Here is an 18231-nt window from a genome sequence, read left to right as displayed (position 1 = left end):
GTGAAGCTACCTGCTCAATATAGCTAGTAAGCAGCAGAGACAATATTTGGTGCCATTCTTTTCCAGAGAGATTCTTCAACTTAGGTATTTCAATAGAAGAAAATTTGGGATCACAGAGTTATTCAATCATCTGGAGAAATGCACTATTTCTCCAATTCAAATCAGCCAAGAGATAAAGCATATTAGATTGCTTAGTAATGGTGAAGGTCCAATGTTTCCTTTTTACATTTCTAACTGAAGTTGCCTAAGGAGCCAAAGACAATATCCAGTTTTCAGTTTTATGAATTTCTGTCCTTGGGGCTTGAATGTAAAATAAATTCATTTTCTGCAGGATTTCCCTGGAGAAATCTGGTTCAACCTTATGTTCTGAATAGATTTATTTAAGATATCTCAAAACATAATAAAACTTTCTTATTCATGACTATGCTACATAACTTCTCCATTCGTGCTTGCCTGGGCCAAAATTAATGGAAAACATTACAAATATATTTTCCACTACTTGGTAACATGTTGATGTCCATGGTTGAGTCTGAATATCTACAGCAAAGCTACAATTTGTACATTCAAGTAAGGAGCGTCCTGGTATGCTTTTGGAAGATTGTTGTAAATGTATGGCAGCTTGAAATTTGAAACCCTTTGAATATGTAAGGATGAGTGGCTAGAAAATTGCTATCCTGTGGGAAGCCATAAAAATAATGAAGATCTGAAGAGTTATTATGAAAAATATTTTGACTTCCTCTAGCATTCAACTAGAGAGACTATAGTTGGAAATATTTTGAAAAGATTTTTTTTGCTCAGAATTTGTAATTTAATAATTATCAGTATCGTATATAGACCTAGATTTCTTCTCATAAGGATCTTATGGCTCCAAACAGCATGGATACATCAGATCTATGTCTACCTAGAGCTAGGATTACAGGCGTGAGTCACCAGCACTTGGCTTTATAAATTATCTTTTGCAATATTTCAGTGATCATTTTTCATTAATAGGACCAAGTTCATAGGTTGGGTCAGGTGCTTACAAGTTAAGACAGTTGATATTATCTGTTTGTTTTATCTAGATGTGATACTGTCAGAAGAAGGAGGTATTGTTGATAAGAGGCTAACCAGATTAGCCTATTGGAACTAAACTACCCATTTATTACAACCCTGTTTCCCTTTGTCAAGTGTCACAAAGCAGAGCCATTTAATAAGGAGGTGTCCCATCATCCCATAGTACATAAAAGTGTCCTTAGATTAGAAAAGCTTTCTAGAAATGTTCTGAATAGTAAATCAAGTTACATATGCAATATAGTAACAGAAAATGAGTATGAAAAGAAAAATGTGTCTATAATTGTACCACTTATAAGCAAGCAGTAACATTTTGTTCCATTTCTTTCTTCACTTTGTTTTTATTTCATAATTGTACCACCTATAAGCAAGCAGTAACATTTTGTTCCATTTCTTTCTTCACTTTGTTTTTATTTCATAATTGTACCACCTATAGGCAAGCAGTAACATTTTGTTCCATTTCTTTCTTCACTTTGTTTTTATTTCGTGCTGATACCAGGGCTTGAAATCAGGGCCTGGATCATGTTGCTTAGCTTTTCTACTCAAGGCTGGAACACTACCACTTGAGACATAGTTCCACTTCCAAGTTATTAGTAATTACATTTTTTCTCAGTTTTTTTCTTCTTTATTGTCAAAGTGATGTATAGAGGGGTTACCGTTTCATATGTAAGGGAAGCACATTTCTTATCCAACTTGTATTTCCTCCTTCATTTTTCCCTGTCTTCCCCCTCCCCAGTTCCCTCTGCCCCCAGGAGTTGTACAGTTGTTTAATACCAATTGGTTTTGTGAGTATTGCTATTGCATTGGTTAGTCTTTTTGTCCTTTGACTTTAGGTTTTGGGATTCCCTTTCCCTTCTCTAGTTCCCATACATGTATATACAGTATCTGGGGTATTAAGATCAGTTACAGTAATACCAGGAGTAAACCACAGGAAGGGAATATGAGAGAAAAAAAGTACAGTTTCACAAGGCATGTTGAAATTAACTACAACAATGATATACAACTTATTTCCATAACATGGAGTTAATTTCACTTAGCATTATCTTGTGTGTTCAAACGGGCAAAGCTATTGTGATCTTTTGCTATGTCTATGCTAGAAATGTACTAATTATTCCCTATGAGGGAGACCATAGTGTTCATGTTTTTTGGGGTCTGGCTCACTTCACTTAGTATGATTTTTTTCTAAGTCCTTCCATTTCCTTACCAATGGGGCAGTATCATTCTTTCTGATACAGGCATAGAATTCCATTTTGTATATGTACCACATTTTGTTGATCCACTTGATCATGATTTAGACACAGAAAGGATCCCTAAATAGAAATCCAGGTTATTATAGTAAAAAAAGGGGAAGATACAGCCCCTATAAAGATAGACATAATGAAAGGAACAATCACCTCTCAATTCTAACTCTCAATATTAACAAACTTAACTCTCCAATTTAATGACATAGATTGAAAAGTTGGATCAAAAAACAAGATCCATTTTTCTGCTGCCTCCAAAGACACATCTGGAATAATATCTATCAAGCAAACAGCCCCCATAATCAGGCCAGAGTTGCAATCTTAGTATCAGATAAAATTGACTTCAAATTAAAAACAGTAAGAAGAGATAAAGAAGGTTACTACATACTAATGAAGGGATCTCTCCTACAGGAGGACATAACCATCCTAAACATCTACACACCAAATACAGGAGCTCCCAACTTCATCAAACAAACACTAGTGACTTTAAAACTCTCATAGATCCAAACACATTGATTGTTGGAGACTTCAACACACCACTGTCACCTCTGGAAAGATCAACATGCCAAAAACTGAGCAAAGAAACCTCAGAACTAAACAACTGCATAGACCATCTAGACTTAACCAACATCTACAGAATATTCCATCCAGCAACACCAAAATACACATTCTTCTTGGCAGCACATGGAACATTCTCCAAAACAGATCATATTTTAGGGCACAAAGCAAATCGGTAAAAATTCAGTTAAATTTTTTTATAAGAGTCTTATGGAATTTCCTGCCTGGGCTGACTTTGAACCTCTATCCTCAGATCTCAGGCTCTCTCTCTCTCTCTCTCTCTCTCTCTCTCTCTCTCTCTCTCTCTCTCTCTCTCTCTCTCTCTCTCTCTATTTTTGGCCAGTCCTGGGGCTTGGATGCAGGGTCTGAGCACTGTCCCTGGCTTCTTTTTGCTCAAGGCTAGCACTCTACCTCTTGAGCTATAGCACCACTTCCCATTTTGTTCTGTTTATGTGGTGCTGAGGAATTGAACCCAGGGCTTCATGCATGCTAGGCAAGCACTCTATTGCTAAGCCACATTCCCAGCCCCTATGATCTCAGGTTCTTGAGTAGCTAGAATTCCAGACATGAGCTGCCAGCATTCGACTTTTTCTGTACTTTTTTTCCAAAGCATATTTCACCTAATTGATATCATCCCATAGTTCTAATTTAATTGTCTGCTTCTTTGCAAAAAAATTGTAAAAGCAAATTTCCTCATTCTTTGGATATATGTATATATATATATATATATATATATATATATATATACATACATACAGTTAATGATTGCGTTTTATCTTACAAGTATAACACAATTTATTTCAGAAATTCTTTTTATTTCTTTTCTTATTTCCTTTTAGGTTGGAAACCAAGACTTGAACTGAGTACCCGCTACTTTTACTCATTGGGTAGTGCTCTAACATCTGAGCCATGCCTCCAACCCCAGAAATTCTTTTTGTTTGGATATACATATATATGTATATGTACGAGTGTATACACAGATACACACACAGACCACAGACACACATAGTTGTTTTTAGTGAAGCTGTGTAAACCATCCCTAGCTACAAGTGATCTTTGGCCAGTCAGTTTCTCTTGTTAGCAATAGTTAATAAGATGACAGAATGAGAACACTTTACCAAAAATTAATATCTAGTGTTGATGATCAGAATGTGCAGACTATCACCAGCTTTGTTTAGCTGCTAATATTAGTTCACTGATTTGGCATATAGGAATCTCTTGTATAAAGCTACAATGGATGATTTAGGATAAAACTGGGACATTGGATCAAATGCTTAATTGAATTCTCATTTTTTTCTTCTGGATAACTTCCTAACTCTATTTGTCTACGATATCTGAAGATAAATAACTTTAGTTGAAATGTTAAGAACTGCCAACACTGGTGAATACCTAGTGATGTCTTCATTCCTGGTTCTATTCTTGACTGACATCCAATGCTTTCCCATTTTCAAGTTTAAAATGTTTATTTTTTCTGGGTAGCATTGAAATAGCAATTCTAAAAATACCTGGCTACTTTGACAAACTGCAAATTTTTGGTCATCCTGGGGCTTTAAAAATAAAACTACCACTTTTCTACTTGAATAAGGTTTGCTTTTTACCACTTCTAAGCCTTGTTATGAATTTTCATGAATATAATCGAAGTTGAGGTATACAGTAAAGGATTAAAGCCAATTTCTTTAGAATTTTCAGAATGAGAGTCTTTTAAGCTCCATTTCCTTTTCTGATCGGTCAGTTTGACATAAGATGAATGAAACTTATCTTGAAGACTTTGTTCTTCTTTAGGTAGAGTGGTCTTAGTTTCTCTGAAGTCATCTATACTTTCGTTTGAAAGTCAGCTTGAGAAAGGAACTTGAAGCAGCAGAACTTCCATAAAGGTTTTTCTTGGGACATTTGCTTTGACTCCAATATTTTACTTACCATAACCAGCACATTGTTTCAAAAAATTATTTTCCCCAACTTGAAATATATAAATATAAAACAGCCAACAGTTCATCTCAGATAATTCCACTGGAAAAAGAAAACAATATATTTAGTCAATTATTGATTTCCTTATTAACAAGAGATCACCGGTAGAATTAGCCATGATGAACAAAAGTAAGATTTGTATATGCATTTCTAACAGTCTGTTATGGGAATAAAACAAGAAAAAAATGACAGGGAAAATAAATCTATCCATTAATTTATAAATTATTATTACATCTATAACTTAAAATATGCTTACATTTAAGAATACTGCATCTTTCTGACATATTAGATAGCCATAAAAGTCCTCTTCTACAAAGCACCTAGAAATGTTATGTGAGGAGTAGTACCACCTCCCGCTCTCAACACTGCCACTGAGGGAACCAGGACTCCAGAATACAAATGCTTAAACCATATTCATACCACAGCAGGAGCATTACATGATGATAAAAGATCAGTAAACAAAGAAGCTAAGTCAATTCTAAGTGTTTATGCACAAAACAACAGCACCACCTAATATATGAAGTAAACAAATATGGTACTAAAAAGAGAAATATACACATCAATAGTTACAACTGAAACTTCAGCACTCCTTCCAGAAATTGGTACAATGAACAGTGATTTTGGTAAGAGAATAAAACTCCCACAGTGCCTAACTCACAAGAAAACCATAAAGCTATTCATATGGGTTCTGCCCTCATCACCCAAACACTTCCCTTTATGCCCTACCTACCAATATTACTGCACTCAGAAATTAAAGTTTCACATTTGTTTGAGTGAAAGAAATCATATTCAAACCACAGAAGCATCTCTCTCATCCATATGGACCTGCTTTCCCTCCCACTTTCTACCATGACACAATATAGAGCACAGCTCTAACCAGAAGCCGAACAGATACCAGTGCTGTGCTCCTGGGATTTTCAACCTCTAGAATCAAAATTACTGCAAACTCCTTTTCTTTATAGATTATCCAGTTTTTACCACTGTGTTATAGCAATGGGAAATCTACAAAGATAAGTATTGATAAATAGCATTAGATGATATACCTTGAAAGCATACTAAGTAAGACTCTACAGCTGGGTGCTGGTAGCTCACACCTGTAATCCTAGCAATTTAGAAGGCTGAGGATCCTTGTCCAAAGCCACCCCAGACAGGAAAGTATGTGAGACTTTTTTTCCCCAATTACCCACCAAAAAACTGGAAGTAGATTTTTTGGCTCAAAGTATCTAAGCGCTTGAGCACAAAAGCTCAGGGACAGTGCCCCCTGAGTTCGTGTCACAACTAACCAGAAAGAAAGAAAGAAAGAAAGAAAGAAAGAAGAAAGAGAGAAAGAGAGAAAGAGAGAAAGAGAGAAAGAGAGAAAGAGAGAAAGAGAGAAAGAGAGAAAGAGAGAAAGAGAGAAAGAGAGAAAGAAAGAGAGAGAAAGAGAGAAAGAAAGAAAGAAAGAAAGAAAGAAAGAAGGAAGGAAGGAAAGAAAGAAAGGAAGGAAAGAAAGAAGAAAGAAAAGAAGGAAAGAAAGAAGAAAGAAAGAAAGAAAGAAGGAAGGAAGGAAGGAAGGAAAGAAAGAAAGAAAGAAAGAAAGAAAGGAAGGAAGGAAGGAAGGAAGGAAGGAAGGAAGGAAGGAAAGGAAGGAAGGAAGGAAGGAAAGAAAAGAAGGAAAGAAAGAAGAAAGAAAGAAAGAAAGAAAGAAAGAAAGAAAGAAAGAAAGAAAGAAAGAAAGAAAGAGAAAGAAAAAAAGAAACAAAGCAAAGACTCCACACATAGAGGGTCCTATGATTAGAGGGTTGTATGATTGCATTTTCATGAAATGTTTGAAGAGATAAATTCATGAAGACAGAAAGAACATGAATAGTTTTCATGGGCTAGGGGAAGAGGGCATGGGAAATGACTACAACTATGGTCTTTCTTCTTTGGGGTAATAAAACTGCTGTGGAATCATATAGTGGTGATGGTTGCATAACCTTGTAAACATACTAATGCTTAATTAATTCTATACCCTAAATGATGAATTTTTATGGCATGTAAATTATATCTCAATTAAAAAGTCTTACTTGCACCACTATTTTGTTTATTCTGGCTCACTAGACATCTCCACATTTGCAATACTAACAACCCTTTTACAAAGTGTTTTCACACCAAGTTGAGTTTGAAAGATGTTAAGTGGATTTAGCAAATATGGCACACTTATTTCCAGTAGGAATTATTTAAAAGACTTAATGGATTCTGTGTCTTTCTAACATTGGTTTCAGGTACATTTTTACTGAGGTTGAAGTCAAGATGATTTTATAAAATCTAAATTGGTGCTTCACTCCAATTATTCTTACAATAACTGCAGATAAAATAGTACCACAACTCAGATACAATTGAAGGTGCATAGAAATGCTCCTCTTAAATTTTTATAGAAGTTTGTATTATATAAGCTTGTGTTAATAAATCATATTTTTTTCCTCATATAAGCCTCATGTATTCAGATTCTTCGGATCAATGCAGCAGGTCACTCAAAGCTAGGATCGTCTGTCTTTGGATTTCAATAGAATGTGAACTGTTTTGTGTTTGTGTTTTCATCTTTTTGCTTCTTTGTTTCTTTGTACCATTGTTAGTTTTATATGCATCTATGTGTGTTTCAGTAACTTGTTCTTTGTATCTTGCTGAATTAGTATACTACAAAACATCAAGATTTCCATTATCTATTCTCATTTGGGTTCTTCTTGAATTGGGTTATCATGAAAGTATTAGTATGAAAATTCTTTAATGAATTGTTCTATGTATATAGTTTTGTGTGCTTATGAGTGGATGCCTACAAATAAAATTTTCATTGAGCATGTTACAGCTATAGCTACATTTAGAGAAAATGGGCATCTCACTAACATTCATTCTTCAAATTCATGAACATGCTACTTTGCTCCTTTGGTTCAATTCCTTCAGCAACGGCCAGAAATGCGTATTTTTCTTAGGAATTTTTTTTATTGTCAAGATGATGTACAGAGAGGTTACAGTTACATACTTAAGGTTGTGAATACATATACATTTCTTGTCATACCTGTTACCTCCTTCCTCATTTTTCTCCCTCCTTTCCTCCCCAGGAATGTTGTAGATTTTTAAATATTAAATGCATTTGAATTGGTATCTAAAAAAATGCAAAAATTATTATGGGACCGGGCATGGTGGCTCAAGCTTGTAATCTTAGCTACTCATAGGCTGAGATCTGAGGCTGATGGTTTAAAGCCAGCCAGGGCAGGAAAGTCTGTGAGACTCTTATTGCTTCTAAACTATCAAAAAGCTGGAAGTGGAGCTGTGGCTCAAGTGACAGAGCCCTAACTTTGAGAAAATGAGCTCATGGGTAGTGCCCAGGTCCTGAGTTCAAACCCCAGGACTGGCACAAGGCAATTATACACAGTAATGGGTTAATGCATATTTCAATGTATGCTTACATTGTATAATGTTTGAATCCAGATAAATGTTTGACATTTATTTATGTGGAAAATATGAAACACATTTCTGAATTGCACAGCCCATTAGTTTTGTCTATACTCTACGTTACAATTAAATCTCAGAACTTCTTGCTCCAGGCTAACTGTAACTGAGTATCCTACCACTTTAGGTATCTTACCACTTAAGGCACATCTCCTCTTATATTTTTACCATTAGTTATTTTTATTGTTAAGAAAATGGTAATATACAGAGGGGTAACAAATTCAAAAGTCAGATAATGAATACATTTCTTTATGGACACTCACCCTCTCTGTTTCTCCCTCCCATCCCTGCCCACAAGTTGTATAGTTCATTTTCAACATGGTGTCTACTGAGTACCACTCCTGCCATTGGTTATTTTTGAGGTTAGGCCTTACTTTATGCCCTGCCATCCTGGGATGCAACCTTCCTAAGTGTGCTTCCCTGGGTCACTGGAGATGACAGGCATTGCACTACTATGCCCAAATATGGTACTTCCTCTGTAGTGGGGATAATGACACAAGCTACCACCCCCCAGCCATTGGTTGATATGGAGTCCTATGAAATCTTATGCCTGGGCTAGCCTTAAACCATATTCCCTTATCTCTGTCTCCCAAGTAGCTAGGATTATAGCTTTGAGCATCACACTGGGCATCCATATAAATTTGAGGATTGCCTCTCTTCTATGAAGAATATCATTGGTATTTTGATAAGAATAGTATTAAAACTGTAACTCAGGGGCTGGGAATATGGCCTAGTGGCAAGAGTGCTTGCCTCTTATACAAGAAGCCCTGGGTTCGATTCCCCAGCACCACATATACAGAAAATGGCCAGAAGCGGCGCTGTGGCTCAAGTGGCAGAGTGCTAGCTTTGAGCAAAAAGAAGCCAGGGACAGTGTTCAGGCCCTGAGTCCAAGGCCCAGGACTGGCCGGAAAAAAAAAAAATCTGTAACTCATTTTGCGTGGAATAAACATATTAACAATATTAATCCTTCCAAGTAATTAACATGGACGTCTTTATACTTATTTGTAGATTTTTTTCAATTTCTTTCATGAGTGGTTTAGAGTTTTCAATATAGAGCGCTTTCATCTCCTTAAATTTATTTTTAATAGCTATTGTAAGTGGGATTATTTTCTTTACTTCTTTTTAAGATAGTTTGTTGTTAGTATGTGGAGATGCTAATGATTTTTGTAAGTTGATTTTGTGTCATGAATGAATTCATTTGCTAGTTCTAATAATTGTTTATTTGTTATCTTTTCAATGTTCTATATTTAAGATCATGCCATCTACAAATAAGGGACAATTTAACTTTTTCTTTTATAATTTCAATGCCCTTTATTTCTTCCTCTTGTCTAGTTGCTCTACCCAGAAAGACTGTTGAATACTTTAAAAGAAGCTAGTATGACAGAAGAAAAAACCTTTTAAACTTTATCTCATTACAATTAATTTAAAGTTAATTGAGATAGTCACAAGTAGTGAGCAGCACTAGGTCTCTTAGGAATTACAGAAGATAATCTTCCATTTCTTTGAACTCAGTTGAATTGGATGATTGTCCATGAAAACTATCAGTCCCCATCAACTTTGATAAATGGAATCTGTCTAATGAGGTGATCAAGGGCCAAAGAGAAATTTTACCTATTATAACAGCAATTTTGTATAAAGAGAGTACTCCTATCATTTGGCAGGCAGGGATGCTGCTTATAATACTTGACTGCCTCCATAGTTGGGTGAGTGTGTTTCCTAGCTCTCCACTTGGGATTTGGGAATGTGACATGTTTTCACTTATGACTTGGTCACAGCTATAATAGAAACACACGCTTTACTCTTGTGTACACATCTGTTTCACTGCTTGTATTCCTGAGCACAGGCTATTCTGGGTTCTTTGGCTCAAGGAGAAGGTGGAGATATGAGAACACATCCCAAATCAAACCTGGAGACTGACACCTATTTGCCTAGAGTCCATTTTAGCCCAGCTGATACATAGTGTATCTACAGACCAGCTTTAAGCCACAAATCTTGTCTCTGTTTGCTACTCAATTAAAAAAAGAGGCAACAGAAAAACATTTATACTAGAAAAATAGAAAAAAAATTTATCCATTTATCCAAGATGACTTGGTATGTTTCTGAGAGGAAGAGTATCATTTTTCTGAGCTCCTTTTGGTGTTTTCATTGAACATGGGGAAGTTCAGCCAGGGATTATTTGCCTTCAAAGCAGATTCTTTTAGTAATGGTAAGGATAGGGAGACCTTCAAAGTCTGAGGATTTGTGTAACAGAAATTGCATAGTTCACTGAACAAGGCAGCTGAGTAAAACTCTTCACTTGAACCAAGTCTATTTCTGGCTTCAATGACACAGCTTTCTCTTTCCCAAGCTCCCTAGCTCCCAAACATTGTTATTAAGAAAGCCAAGAAAATGAAGAGAAGAGGAGGAGAATGCAGTCACGAATCCAATGTATTCCCTACAAAATTAAGAAGTGTGAGGGAGGGATGGGTAGGGGAGGGATGAGTGCAAATGTTGAAAAGGGTGACATTGATCAAGATTATTTTGTATTCATAAACCTCTTTATTAAACAGCAACCCCTTTGTACAATTAAAGATAAGAAAAAATAAATGCACCAAAGAAAGCCAAGAAAACATCACTACCTAGCCTGCCTTCTCAAGTAAGTGTGATAAACAATGATGGTGAAGCCTTTCCAGAGCCCAGGATACTTTAAATAGGTGGTTTTCATGTTATTGTCTGGAGTTACTAAAACTAAATGCAGGAAGCATTGCACATGGTTATTCCCTTGTAAATGGCTGAGGGAGAGCTTAGCCTCCTTCCTTGTTTCTCTGCATGGCCAAAGATGAGTGAGTTTTTCTCCTTGTGATTTTTGTTGCCTTGTGAGCATTAATGATGCTGGAATAGTATTGTGCTCTCCCCCAGGTGCATCGATTTTCCTGCTTGAATTGATGTAGTCCCACAAAGAGAACACCTCACAGTTATTATCCTTTTGGATGCTCTATTCGCTGGCTTGGGTATTCTGCTAAGCTTAATGAAAAATAGACTCTGTCTATTGGGGGAAAATCAGCTTTTTTTGATGCAAGAAGCTTCCTGAGCTTGAAGCATGAGAGTAGACATACATTGAAAGTTTTAAGTAGTCTGATTTCAAGAATTTTAAATAGCAACTGATGAAATTAGCAGTGGTACAGCAAAATGTAAACTCTGGTTACTTAGTAAAAACAGAAAAACTCACTGCCTATATGTGTTTGAATTTTGCAAGAGAGGCTACACATTATCTTTATTGCCTTCTCCCCTCTATTTCAACTGAAGTTATTTATTGTCTGGGGGTAGCATTAAATTGAATCAGACAGTTGCTAATATACACACATAACTTTCATGCAATTGTTCAAACCAGTTACATAATCCTTGTTTTATTCTTTGTGTTCATACCATAGCTTGAATGGGCACCCAGGCCGATTCAACTTGCTTCCTCAGCTGGCACTCTACAGCTTGAGCCATGCCTCCAGCACAGGTTGTTGGTTAATTGCAGGTGGAGTCTCCAACTTCTCTGCCCAGGGATGGTCTCAAACCTTGATCCTCAAAGGTCCCCGTCTCCTTAGTTATAATTCCTTTTTACACGTACATCTAAAATTCTTTCATCAGGCCAAACAGCAAGGCTCTCGTGGCCCTTTGAGTCTAGGACTAACAGAACAGGCAATTCTGGGAACAGATGTTGTCATGAGAAGTAGGAACCCATGTGCTTAGAGTGAATTATCAGAAAGAGCAGCTACAAAGGTCAAAGACAGGGTGTACTCTCCCAAGTACTTTTTCTCATGCTGCCAGGAACTCTTGTTCAATTCTTTCTTATTCCACCAGTATTTAGTATATACAAACTAAATAAATTTCAGCAACATGAAAAATAGTTATGGAGATGAAAAATGGAAAGAAAAAATGAAAGTTTTCCGAATCTATTTATTAATATAACTATTCGAATAAGCTGAATTCTACAAAGAGATTACTGGGTTTGGTGATTAAACTTTCATTTATATAATTGGAGGAGAGTGCAATTTATTCTATTTTGTATAATGAAAGAATACACATTAAAATGAACAGAATCAAATAGGGGGAATTCCATTCCTTTTGAAGGAGAAATACTGGACATAGCTAGAATTTTCTGACTGCTCAGTACATGTTTTCACAAACAGCACAGCTATTCTCTAGAGTTACTGAAAATTGTAGATCCTACTGTTATGAGAGGAAGATGGAGTTAAAATGTACACTTTAGATTCCTTTTAAAGAGAAGCACTTTTAAAGGAGAAAACACCATATAAGTGCCAAATCTTATTATCACCACTTCTGCGAATACATCCAAGCCACAGAAAAACATGTTCATAAAAGAAATGTGCTGTGGAGATGGACTGGTGAGGGGGAGTTCATTTGAGATATTCACACACAAGCTGTCTGCACTTAGTGCCATCTCCCTCAAATCCCAAATGACTGGTGTCACCTCTGTGTGTAGTAAAACTTTCAGGTAAATAAAGAGCACAGCAAGAAGAAACTGTTAAATGCTTTACAGTGGTCTAATGATAACAATTGTAGAGCCGTATTTACTTTCACAGTAAATCATAGTGTGAAAATAACAATATACATTCCTGTTCCTGACCACTGTCACCAATCACTATATTACATTGGCTCTTTTTAGCTCACCCTGAAATTGTAGAAAGCCTGAAATCAATCTTCTACCTGTGAATGTCAGTTCTATTTCAGTCTCCAAGTTTTCTAGAACTGTTGGCATTTCCAAGCCCATATGCATATATACATTCCATATACATTTACACAAACATACATACATCTAGAGCAGACATGGCAAATCACAAAGTACGGAATGAATGTGAACCACTGCTTGTTTTTGTATATACCATGTGTAGATTTTCTATTTTTAAAATAATTAACAAAGTCCAGAGTGGAAGAATAATTTCCAGAAGTTACATGAAATTTGAAGCTTCAAGTCTATGCACAAAGTTGTGTTGAAACATATCTTGCTTATTAGTTCCTGTATCCTCTATGACTGGTAGTGGACTTGACATGTCAGAAGTGAGTAGCTGTGAGCAGGATCCTATGCTTTATGAAGTCAAAAATATTCACTCTCTAGCCCTTTACCGAGTTAGGGTGCCAACTCTGATCTAGAGCTCATATATTGCTCCTTTAATATTTGCCTTTTTGTGTCAGTCCTGGGGCTTGAACTCAGGGCACTGTACTTGAGGTTGTTTTTGCTCAAGGCTAGTGCTTTACTGCTTGGGCCAAAACTCTTCTTGCTTTTTGGAAGTTCATTAGAGATAAGAGTTTCACAGTCCTTCCTGGCCAGGCTAGCTTTGAACCACAACCCTCAGATATCAGCCTTCAGAGTTGCTAGGGTTCTAGGTATGAGCCACCAGACAAAATGAAATTTATCTTTTTATCCATCACTGACTCATAATTCAGAATAAAATAATGAATATGTCCAGCATCCCAGCAACCTAATTCCCACCCAACATACTTTGTCCAGTGTTATCAATATTCTTGAAATCTGTCTCCCATAAATTGACCCTGCCTCTTTTCAAAATTTACATCAGTGTAATAATGTAGTAAATAATTTGTTTTTATTACTTTAGTCAACATTATGACTGTGAAATTTATTTATATTGTTGTATATGACACTAGTTCTATTTAGAAATAAGGTATATTTTATACATTTTTATTAGATTTGGAATTCTTTTCAGTTTTTGCCCATTATGAATACAGTAGCTATGAATATCGTAGTATGTATATTTGGTATTTGTATTTACTACTCCTTTAAAGGACTCTAGTATTTACAAACAAAAAAAAGAACTCTAGTTTTTATGAACAAGATACATTCAATTGAACATTTAAAAAAAGTTTAACAAAATGCTTTAAATTTTGGAGAAGTAAAATGGAATATATATGGAGAGAGTTCGAGAATGTCTTTTAAAAGGCTATAATGGAACAGAAAATACAAAGTTTATATTTATATTATTCTGATTCATCACACTTTTTTAGCATATATGGAAATTAATTTTAAAAAATCAGACAAAAAGACGGGTATAGTTCAGTAGTAAGGTACTAGTTTACCAGTCACAAGGCCTTGAGTTTGATCCTCATCATTAAAAAAATTTAAACCAAGCAAAGAAAGAACTAAGTTGTATTAAAAATGGAAAAGCTCAACTTCTACTCAACCAGAATATTAGGCTTTAGGGAAAGTTCCAGCATCTCTGACTAGAGCTGCATTGTCCAGTATGTAACCTTGCTTTATTTATCACTAAAATAATTGATGATTTCTAGTACAAGCAATTGGGATAAAGAGTTAAATGAATGAAATTTCATATATGAAACTGCTTCTTACAGATTCTTAAGCAATTTCTTTACCTTTGTGTGCACAATGAAGATGCATGCCCTGAGAGTTTGTAGGAAGATTATATAAAACAAGCCATGTCTGAGCCTTTTCTTTAGCATTCAGTATTTGGGAAAGATTTAATAAATGTAGTTTAAACTTCTGTCTATCATTCATAGAGTTAGGAGTTCCGTTTCTGCTCAAGTAACAAGTCTCACTGAGAACAACTAGAAAATATGAAAGCATAAAAGAGCTGTGAAGCTACATGGACTAGAGGCACTAAAAGCTTGTATAGAGGACATGGCAGAAAACTGATCCTGGTGTTTTATGATGCTCTGTACCCCTAACGGCATTTGGTAATTTCAAAAGTAGTAGGTGATAGAGACTAAGCAGCACAGAGTTTTCAAGAGATTCACAGGGAACAGAGACAAAAATTTGTGTTTAAGACACCTGGAGAATCACTGGCTGGGTGCCAGTGGCTCACACCAGTAATTCTAGCTACTCAGGAGGCTGAGATCTGAGGATCTCATTTTGAAGCCAGCCTGGGTAGACAAATCCAAAAGACTCATCACCAATTAATCAGCAAAAAGCCAGAATTTGAGATGTAATTCAACTGGTAGAGTACCAGCCTTCAGCAAAAAGGCTATGTGAGAGCATGAGGCCCCTTAGTTCAAGCCCTAGTATTGGCACACAAAGGAAACCAGATCATCAAAAAGGTTAGACACTGATGGCTCAGGCTTGTAATCTTAGCTACCAACACCAGGAGGACCAAGATTCAAAGGCAGAAAAGTCCTCAAGACTCCATCTCCCACTAACTAGCAAGACGTCTTACTGGAGGTATGGCTTATGTGGTAGAGTATCAAGTGAGACATTAGGCCTTGAGTTCAAACCCTGATAAGGAAGAAACAACCAAGAAAGAAAAATCCCAACATATTCCTAGGTTTCTGTTAGAATTCTAAAGAACTAAATTCTATGCTACAGTAAGTATATGATGGAAGGTTCCAGTGCTCATTTAAATAATCATTTCCTGATTATTTTGAGATTTCTAATTCTTCAGGATTTCACGATCAAAGGCAAAATAAAAATGAAAGTACTTTGGAGGAAGTTTACATCACTCAAACCCTCAAATTATCTATTTTTAAGTATAAAATGTTCAATTTAAAAATAAGAATGCCATGCACCAATGGCTCATGCTTGTAATCCTAGCTACTCAGGAGGCTGAGACCTGAGTATTGCAATTCAAAGACAACCCAGGCAGGAAAGTGTGTGAGACTCTTATCTTCAACTAACAACCTGATAACCAGAAGTGACACTGGCTCAAAGTGGTAGAATGTCATTCCTGAGCAAGTGCGCTCAGGGACAGTGCTCAGACTTTGAGTTCAAGTCCCACTACCAACAAAATAAAAGAGAAATTTAATGAAAATTTAATAGATAAAGCAAACAATAGCAGACCCATGAGTCCCACATGTTGAGATATCATTCAGGTATTTCAAAATAACAATGGCTAATATGCTCAATGATTATTAAACAAAGGATGACTTTTGGTAAAGAATTAGAAACTGGCAAAGTCAAGTGGAAAATTATAAGACTAACAGGAATGTTTAAGATGAAGGGATCCATAGATTATTTTAGCTGGATAATGAATTCAAAAGGATAGAGCATTACAAAGAAGAGTATGTATCTGAATAAAAATATCCAGGCTGAGCCATAGGAAACAAAAAGGTAGAGATATACAAAAAAAGTACACAAGAGATTTGGGGGACATAATGAAAAACTAAGGAAGAAATATTAGAGAAATAATAGGTGAAAACATCCTAGGAATAATGAAAGACACTAAGCTACAGGTTCAATAAGGCTGGATATATAGCAAATAATTGATACTTAAATAATTTATAGTACAACATCAATTAACAAAAGAAAGTAGCAATCAAAAGACAAAGGAATTACCACTATAGACTTACTAGAAATACTAAAATACAAAGTATTGACAACAGTAAACTTGGGTGAAGATGTGAAGCAAAATTTTTATTTTTGCACATGGGACTAGATCATGGTATGTCCACATTGGAATACAGTCTGGAAGTATCTCACAAAACCAAACCATCTTATCCTAGTATTCAGGAATCATGCTGCTTAACATATTTCCCCCAAAGAACTGAAAACTTATGTCCATATATGAATGTGCACATGAATGTCTCTAGCTGCTTTATTTCTACTTGCTTAAAAGAGGAAGCAATGAGGATGCCCTTCAAATGGTGGCGATGTAGCTACAGAACACCTTTACAAGGAATCTTATAATTTTGCTGCAAATGATATGACTTCATATTCAATGGCTGAATGATACTTTGTTACATATTTTCTCTATACATTCATGTATTGATGGGCCAAACACTTAGACTGATTGGGTATTTTATATAATATGTATAGTGCTGCAGTATCCCTACTTTATAATTTTATTCCTTTTAGTGAGTAGGTAGGAATGGCATGCCAGATCATATGGTAGTTACAGTTTTACATTTTGGATAAAACGTCACCCTGTTTTCCACTGCAATTAAGCCATCTTACATTTCCCACTGACAGAAGATAGGAGTTTTAGTTTATCCACACATTTTCCCATATTCATTAGTTTCTACATGTACAACCTAACAATCACCATATTTTTGTGGGGTTTTCTTTCTTCTTTGGCTTTCTCTGATATTGAGCATTTTTTTCATATACTTTCTAGCCATTTTTATATCTTTGGAGACATGCTTAATTTGCTCATTTTAAAAGAAATGATTTACTTTTGTTTACTATTGAGTTTAATATCTATGTATACATACATATGTATGAATGATATGGATGAGTTCAGTTTATTTTCAGATATGTGTTTTGTAAATACATAATTCCCATTTTATCTGTTGCTTTGTATTTTGTGTTGTTTCCTTAGTAATATTTGGTTAATGGCTCAAGGTTAGTACTTTGAGCCACAATGCCACTTCTGGTTTTCTGGTGGTTAATTGAAGAGTCTCACAGACTTTTCTGCCTGGGCTGGCTAAAATCTCAGCCTCCCAAGTAGCTGGGATTACAGGTGTGAGCCACTGGCACCAGGCTCTAGGTTTAGTTTTCTTGGAGTTAAACAGAACTAATTTTCATTTTCCAAGTCATAGCTCCTAAAGAGTTTCTTTCAGAGAATGGGTACACAATTTTGTTTTTGTATTTTTCTATGGATATACTTGATTGCTACATCTTATTTAAAAGTTCCAGCTTTGATGTGATTGGATACCTCCAGGCACTTCAGACTGAGATACAACACATTCTAATTTTGCAAAGTGTTTTGTAAATACAGTGATATAACCATTCACAAACATTAAAAACTTATATAAATTCTACAATTATAGACTCTTATGTGTAGTTTAGGCCAAATTACTGAAGATTGTCACATTTCCAATTTCTGACAGTAGTTGTATTATAATATTTAAGCTATAATACCATGGTTTGTGTCCATTACAGGTGTAGAAATTGCTTTTGATGGGATTGGTTTATATAACTATAGTTTTACCTTTGATTATGAAGTATTTTTATAGCAATGAATATTAATAAATGTATATATACAAATTGATA

The sequence above is a fragment of the Perognathus longimembris genome, chromosome 28 (genome assembly GCF_023159225.1).
Source record: "Perognathus longimembris pacificus isolate PPM17 chromosome 28, ASM2315922v1, whole genome shotgun sequence".
NCBI lineage: Eukaryota > Metazoa > Chordata > Mammalia > Rodentia > Heteromyidae > Perognathus > Perognathus longimembris.
Note: the sequence above shows the minus strand (reverse complement) of the source record.